Raw genomic sequence first — 8,235 nt, forward strand, 5'->3', positions numbered from 1 at the left:
TCCGTCGGTGTTCCTTCGCGCGGTCCGTCGGTGTTCCTTCGCGCGGTCCGTCGGTGTTCCGTTGCGCGGACCGACAGGTGTTCCGTCGCGCGGACCGACGGTGTTCCGTCGCGCGAACCGACGGTAACGGTGTTTCATCGCGCGAACGTCGGCTTAATTCTTGCAGTATCCATTGCTCGCCTACGGGTTATCGCTCGCCGACCACCAGCTCTCGCCCTTCCTACCACGCTTGCCCTCCTTCTGCGCTCCTTCGCGCACCTTCGTTTGCGTTCCTGCGTGCCCGCGCATGGGCGCTTCCACGTTCGCCCACGCGCAAACCATTGATTTACCATCGCGCGAGCGCCAGGGCGATTGCGACCACATTTCCCGTTGGGGTTTCGCAGCATGGCCAGCCTGGCGAGTCTTCTGGAGCGTATTTCCAGAACACGGCCTCACCCCGTAAACGCAGAGCATGGCACATGCAAGAGCAGGAAGAATCTTCAGGGAGGTCTGAGCAACATTCTTCTTTCCAGAACCTGGGTTAGCCCTTCCCCGTCATTCCCTGGAAGAGTTTTGCCAGGGAGCTTTCCGTTCGAGATTTCTCCATCGCCCAAGGGACCTCTTCTCCATCTCGTGAAAGGGGCTTACCAGGTCCTTTCCCTCCTCGGTTGCAACCCGGGGTTTTGTTCAAGGAAGGTACAGGAAGGTCATGGGTACTTTCCTCCTCTCGGGCTCAAGCACCTTGGCGTTTCGTCGCCAAGTTTCGAACTTGTGGGCAAGCTCGATGTTGGACCATCTGGACGTAATGACCGAGGGCTTCCTTTCGGGTGTCTCATCCGTGGATGTCAACAACCTCAGACACCCTTCCATCCTTGGGAAGAGTTTGTTTGTGCCCAAGGACAGAGACATAGACAGCGGTTGTGCGGAGGAAGTCGACTTCCGTTTTTCACTCCTCCAAGGCGCTTTCTTCCAGACCCTGCAGGGCTCCAGCGCCTCTTTCTTTCAGCCTCGTCGGCCTAAGTTATCGGACCGGCTACGACAACTGAGACAAGGTGTCCAATAGCAGTCCCCTCCTGTCAGGAACAGGTAGCACGGGAGGCTCTCCCGGGGGGGCATAGTCCTAGAGGGAGCGGCAGAGTTCACGAACTTTAGGATTGGCAACCCCCCCTTGCAGGTTTCACGCTGGGAGGATGCCTAAGGTTACTCATCCGGATAACAGCTTCCCGATGCCCATTCCTGCATGATCTCCGTGATCAGCCAAGGATATCGCGCCTGCCGTCTCTGTCAGCGAATTCAGTGTCTCTGAACCTCTATGCCATTGGGTCGGCAAGAGTTTGCCCGTTTGGGCAGAATGATCCATACCTTAGGAGAGGGTCCTCCATAGGATCGTCGACGGCTTCACCCCCCGGCTTCTTCAGTCAATCCTTTCTCGTAAGAAAGTATCTGAGACGGGAATTCCGTAGTCGACCTCTCAGCTCTGATCAAGTTTGTCGAACAAACTTCGTCCAGCGTGGAACAGCAGAATCGATCAGACTGGTAACGAGGCGACAGGACTCCTTAGGCCCTGGATCGGAAGGACGGGTACTTTCAGTTTCCATTCCATCCATCTTCCAGGAAGCTGGTGGAATTCAGCCTAGACTACAGGTATTCCTGCTGAAGACGCAGTGTGGCGATCCCGCCGTGGCATCGCAGGTTTTTCCCCAGAGAACTCTCCCTGCTTTTCTCATGGCCGCTCGGGAGCAGGCTGCCGCCTCCTTCGCCTTTTAGAGGTCTGGTCAACTCCGGTAGGCTCGGGTTCGACCTTCTTCAACGCCGGGACAAGCTTCCGGATCCTTACCATGAGTGGGGGTTCATGGTAATTTGCTAGGAGCCTTCTCTTCTTCGGCCTCAACATCTGGAGTATCTAGCCATGATATTGAGTCAACGGCCTTACCACGTTGGAAACCCCGCTTCTCGTCCGTTCAGCGAGGTTAAGCAACGTCGGGTCTGGTTGGTACTTGGATGGGTGACTGCCTGGGGACGCCAGATTCTGTTGCCGCCTCCTCCGAGCCTTCCCTTCAGTTGACTGTGGCAAGGCTGAGGAGAGTCGCAGTACCTGTTTTCAGTCGGGCAGAGCTTTCAGCCCTACCTTGGAACGTTTCCTAGGTCTCTTTCCTCGTTGACCCGTCTAAAGTTCCGAATGGTTGCCTCAGGATAAGTTCCCTGTGGGGCGGCCCAAGTTCCGGTGGTTTCAAAGCAGCGATTAACCGGACTTTCTGGCCCCTATGGGACCAGCGGGACGATTAGACCTGCAATGGGGATTGACCTATGGAACCTCTTGATGGGAGTAGATATTCTCGTCCTTTCCCCACATTTTTGATGCTGTTCTCGGACTCGTCAAAGAAAAGGGGGGGGGGGCATGTTCCGGTCCAGGCCTATGGTCAGGACCTGAAGGATACCTCTCCATCATTCAGGCAGGCTTAGGGGCCGTAGTCTGGCCCCTCTACAGATCCTGCAGATCCTACAGCTCCTGCCGAGTCGCTCCGTGCGCGACGACTTCATGGTACTGGCGTGTTCTAACCAGCAAGGGACGCATTTACATACCTTCGCATCTTGCAGTAGAGATACTGAGATTATTTGAGATCCTCTCAATACCACCATCGGCTCGCTCATTCCGGGCAGAGGAATGTTCTCTCCGACTATCCGAGCAGAGCCTCGTGGAGAGAGTGTACCTGGGGGTCTTTGGCCTTGAGTAACCAGTAAGTCCTGGCCTGGGGGACCTGATCGCGACAGCTTGGAACCTCAAGCTTCCGCTGTTCTTCCCCCCCAGTCTCAGACCCCGAGACTCTTTGGCAAGATGCATTCCGGTGATGGTGGGACAACATCGACGCCTGCGTCTTCCCTCCTTTGTTGTCTGTTGAGAATGGGTCTCAACAAGACCAGGTTGTCTGTCAACCTTTCAATGGCCCTGAGAGCTCCACTGGGACTATACGCAGAACGGTTTCCGGACCCTCTGCTTCCCCTGACGGAACTCCCGGGAGGGCTTCTCCCACGGCACAGGCTACTCAAACAACCACACTGCAACATCTTTCATGAGGCGGGGCGCCGCTTCGGCTTCATGCCTGGAGACACTACGCCTCCTCAAGAAGAGACAACCCGCTACAGTCGCGGGACGGAGGTCGCGTCATTTGCGATAGTCATCCGCAGGGGTCTTCCAGGCGAAGTGGAGAGTCTTCGGTGGTTGGTGTCGTGGGAGATATACCTCTTCCCTTGAGGCCTCTTCTCCAGCAATAACGAACTTGTTGCCTTTCGGCGGGAGGAAACTCCTTTCCGCTCTCGGCAATGAAGCCTGTAGCTCAGCCTTCCCCTGACCTTCAGGCTGAAAGGAATAACTTTTTCCTTCCCGCTGGAAATTTCCTCGCTCATGCGAAGCTGCGAACGTCCCTGCCCTAGTCGGAGTGAGACCTCCAACGTGGAGCATGTCTCGGACTTTTTAGTCCCTTAAGAGATCTTCTCAAGACCCTTTACGTCAGGCCTCTGATCGTATTCCGTCTTGGGGCTCCTGCTCACTCTGGCCGCGGCCAGTGTGTAAGCAATCTTCTTGGTCTCGTACGACTCCGCCCTTTCTAAGAAATGGGGGAAGGCAACATTCAGGTTCGCTCCTGAGTTGTTGTCTAGACTCAGAATCTTGGGGTCCCGGCCCTTCGGTCCAATTCCTTCAAGATTTCGAGTCACCATTCTGTATCTGATGTCCCAAAACCTTCTCCTTCTTGCCAGTAAAGGAATCGAGAGGTTAGCTTTGGGAACAGCTGCAGTTTGTCCTCACGTGCAGCCGGGTTGGGAGCACAAGAAGGACACGGGGGAGAGTCACCAGTATACCTCATCAGCTCGGACTCAATCCAGACCCTCCCCAGTCACGTCGCCCTACGGCACGATGTTGGATACATCGCAACGTCCCTCGCCTTCGAGTAATACTACTCTGTGACGCAGATGCTACAAGCTGGAGTCTGGAAGCGTCTAATGACCTTCGCAGCCCGCTTCCTGCAGGGAGTGACCCGCAGGAGTTTCGATACGTTTCTGTCGCTCTCTGGTGGCTACACAACAGCTGGTCTAACCTCAGGCTCCTTTTTGGACAGGTAGCAGAAGGTTGAGGGCATTGTTATCAGGTTTTAGTCTGCATGAACGAAAGAAGTATGTCTGGCCCTTCTTTCTTCATCATCCCCTCTACTGGGAAGCAGCATCCTGGTCTCTGCATAGCTGACCTCAAACCTCTGCAGGTAAACCATGCTTCCTTGTGTTCCGAGTATTGAGTCAATACTGTCGCGTCCCCCATACCCTGACGAGGTGGCATTGGGAACGTCCTAACCCAGAGTTCCTTCTGGAACTCCAGGTCAACTGCCTAGGACGGGCACACTTCTTCCTTCACACACAAGCTTTTATGTAGGCCACACGGTTCCTTGCGGAGCAAGGAACTTGTGAGGTGCAGGGACTCCTTTTCTCGAGTGCGACTCACTCGGATTCTGAATCCCCGGGTAAAGCCAAAGCCAGTATGGCTGGGGACTTTCCACCCTTCCTAAGGGGTAAGTCACCCAATGTAAATAGCGTGGTTTGTATTTCAGTTACGGAACAAATGACAAATTCGAAGATAATTTGTATTTTTCCTAACCATACAAACCTTAGCTATTTACATATATTTGCCCGCCAGCCCTGTCCCCCAAGACAAGTCCTACCTCTAAGTGAAAGTGAAGCAATTCATCGGTGTGTGAGCGGGGGAGGGGTAGCCAGCTACCACTCCTCTACCCCCCCCCCCGCTAACTAGCGCGGGGGTAATACACCCTTGTTAAATTCTAATGGCTCGCCATTTCAGCTACGCTAAAAGGTAAACCCAATGTAAATAGCTAAGGTTTGTATGGTTAGGAAAAATACAAATTATCTTCGAATTTGTCATTTTTCCTAACTATACAAACCTTAGCTATTTACACATATTTGCCCGCCAGCCTTGTCCCCCAGGATAAGTCCTACCTCTAAGCAAAGTGAAGCATGCACTAGTGTGTGTGTGTGGGGGGGGGGGGAGCAAGCTACCCCTCCCTACCTCCCGCTAACTAGCTGTGGGGTAGTAAACCCTCGTTAAAATTCTTATGGCTCGTCATTCGGTTACGCTGAAGTAATTACCCTATGTAAATAGCTAAGGTTTGTACAGTTAGGAAAAATACAAATTATCTACGAATTTGTCATTTTGTTACAGTTCTCCGCCCTCCCCCTTCTTCCGTGAATGTCAGTGGGGGAGGAGGGCGCATACTTAATTTTTAATTCTTATGTTTTGCTATTCCCTCGGGGTTTCTCTTTGGAGTTCCTCCCTGGGGAATTTCTGTTAACTAATTATTTGATTTTATTTTCCCAGTTGACTATGCAGTTTTTCTTCGTTTGCCTAAAGTGTGCCAACGAAGCAGAGCTGTCCTGTTTGTGCCTGGGGAGTCTGCTCTTTCTGCCGTCTCTCTAGGACATCATCATGGGCGTGATCCCTTCTCTTAGAAGTTCTCCCATGACAACTGTCAGCTCTTCAGTTCATCTTAGAACGCTAAGGAGGTTCGCCTCCAGGGGTAGGTTACTTCCCTTCCTAGGGAGGTTCCCTTCCCAGGTGTGAGATCCTCCCCCTGCAGAGGGGGAACTTCTCATACCTTAATAATTCCTGGATGGGTTTTCCTGGTCCTCAGGCGGTTATGCTCTTGGTGCTGAGCGACCGCACTTGTAACCATGCTCAAGGAGCTGAGTGGTTGCATGAAAACTTGAGGTGGCTATGCTCTTAGGGCTGAGCGGTCGCACCTGCAGCTATGTTCAAGAGGCTGAGCAGCTGCAGGATCAGTCTTGTGACCTCTCTCGTTCGCGAGGGAGGCCACTCATAAGGACTCCTCTTCGGAGGATTGCTCCTTATAGGTCAGCTTGCTGATCCAACGGCCCTAAGGGGAGCCATCACCAGTGTCTTCAAGTCTCTTCTACGAAGTGTTCACCTCTCTCGTTCGCGAGAGAGGCCACTCATAGAGACTCCTCTTCGGAGGATTGTTCCTGATTAGACCAGCTTGCTGTTCGGGACCTCTCCGCAGAATTGTTCGCCATCTCCTAGACCTGCTGACCTGCCGTTTCCGTTCCTGGCTGCTGACGCTGTGGGCGCCCACGCACCCTGTTATCCAACGGGCACCGGTCCCTTCAGGGTAAAAGGGGCTTTCTCACATTGTGAGTAAGTCCCTTAAGCGCCAGGTATCCCCTGCGTGCTCCTGAGACTACCATCCAGAGAAATCCTGTTCCAGGGACTGTTCCTGAGTTAGCGCACAGGCGCTCACCAGTACTTCAGCCTGCGAGTGTCTCCTAGTCTCTTCTACGAAGGGCACCTCTCCCGTTCGCGGGAGAGGTCTCTCATAGAGACTCTTCCTCGGAGTATCAAGCAGAACTTTCCAGTGTTGATCGTCCCAGTTCCTGATCGTCCTGTCAGCTGACCCTTCGCGCCCGCGCACGTTCTCGCCGACGATCTTCTTACACCCACGATCTTCGTACGCGCGCAAGCGCCGACGATCTTCTTTCGCGCGCAAGCGCTGATGATCTTCTTTCGCGCGCAAGCGCTGACGATCTTCTCACGCGCCCAAGATGATCTTCAAGCTCCAACGATCTTCTTTCGCGTGCGAGCGCTGACGATCTTCTTACGCGCACAAGCGTCGACGATCTTCTTAGGCGTGCAAGCGCCGACGATCTTCTTGGCAGATGATCTTCTTTCGCGCGCTAGCGCTGACGATCTTCCTACGCGCGTAAGCGCCGACGATCGTCCGCTCGCAGGCTCTGATGGTTTCCCGCGCCGACGATCTTCTTACGCGCGCAAGCGCCGACGATCTTCTTACGCGCGCAAGCGCCGACGATCTTCTTACGCGCGCAAGCGCCGACGATCTTCTTACGCGCCCAAGCGCCGACGATCTTTAAGCGCCATCGATCTTCTTACGCGCTCAAGCGCCGACGATCTTCAGGCGCTAACAATATCGTACGCGCGCGCGCTGATAGCCGCGCGCGCGTGCCAACATTCTAGTCCGCACGGGCTCTTCATTCTGATCCTGCACGCCAATCTCATTCCTGCGCTGACGATCTTCGAGCGCCGACGATCTTCAAGCGCCGATGATCTTCTTGGCCGACGATCTTCTTTCGCGCGCAAGCGTCGACGATCTTCTTACGCGCGCAAGCGCCGATGATCTTCTTGGCAGACGATTTTCTTTCGCGCGCCAGCGCCGACGATCTTCCTACGCACGTAAGCGCCGACAATCTTCCTACGCGCGTAAGCGCCGACGATCGTCCGCGCCCAGGCTCCGATGGTTTCCCGCGCCGACGATCTTCTTACATGCGCAAGCGCCGACGATCTTCTTACGCGCGCAAGCGCCGACAATCTTCTTACGCGCCCAAGCTTCGACGATCTTCTTATGCGTGCAAACGCTGACGATCTTCTTGCGCGCGCAAGCGCCGACGATCTTTAAGCGCCGACTATCTTCATACGCGCTCAAGCGCCGACGATCTTTAAGCGCCGACTATCTTCATACGCGCTCAAGCGCCGACGATCTTCAGGCGCCAACAATCTCGTACGCGCGCGCGTTCCAACATTCTGGTCCGCACGGGCTCTTCATTTTGATCCTGCACGCCTATCTGATTCATGCGCACCCTATGAAGTCTCGCCTGCGCGCCCGCAAGCGTGTTCAACGGTCTCTCGCGCGCGACCCCTGGGTATTTCCCATCGCGCGAGCGCCAGCGCGCTCCCTAGCGCAGTCGCCTATACCCTCCCCCGCGCGAGGCTGCCGGACAACGCGCGGTAAGGGTGCCATTGCCACATCCCCCCCCCCAAGCACAGAACAGCGTGCTTGCCGGTAGGGGGGAAGGTTTCAGAAAGGTCCAAGGACATACCTTCCTTATCTGTTTACAGGCGACTTCCCCTCCATAGGGAGTGTCTGACAGCGCAACCGTCGGCCGGCAGCCTGGTTTGGGACTCTAATCAGAGCAGTAGCACAGGCTTTCAAGCTGTTCTCTCTGAGTGGAGCCACAAATCCTTGGCTGCAACCACTCCCACAAAGAGGAAAAGAGGAGTTCCGACGAGGTAACTTCTCCGAGGATGTAGCTGTCTCCTTGTAAGTCTTCGAGGCAGGGATTTTCCCCCCTCAGACTTTCCTCCCTCACCTTTGGACGAAGTTTTCTCGCCCTCAGGAGAGTCACGGGAGGTGAGACGTTCCCCAATCACACCATTGAGGGAAACCC

At 54.7% G+C, this 8,235-nt stretch overlaps 1 pseudogene; it reads left to right on the forward strand.

The window, feature by feature from the left end:
- Nucleotides 1-1,898: 1,898 nt before the first annotated feature.
- On the forward strand, nt 1,899-2,017 carry LOC137631512 (5S ribosomal RNA; annotated as a pseudogene).
- Nucleotides 2,018-8,235: the final 6,218 nt, after the last annotated feature.

The sequence above is a fragment of the Palaemon carinicauda genome, chromosome 39 (assembly GCF_036898095.1).
Source record: "Palaemon carinicauda isolate YSFRI2023 chromosome 39, ASM3689809v2, whole genome shotgun sequence".
In the NCBI taxonomy this organism is placed as follows: Eukaryota; Metazoa; Arthropoda; class Malacostraca; order Decapoda; family Palaemonidae; genus Palaemon; species Palaemon carinicauda.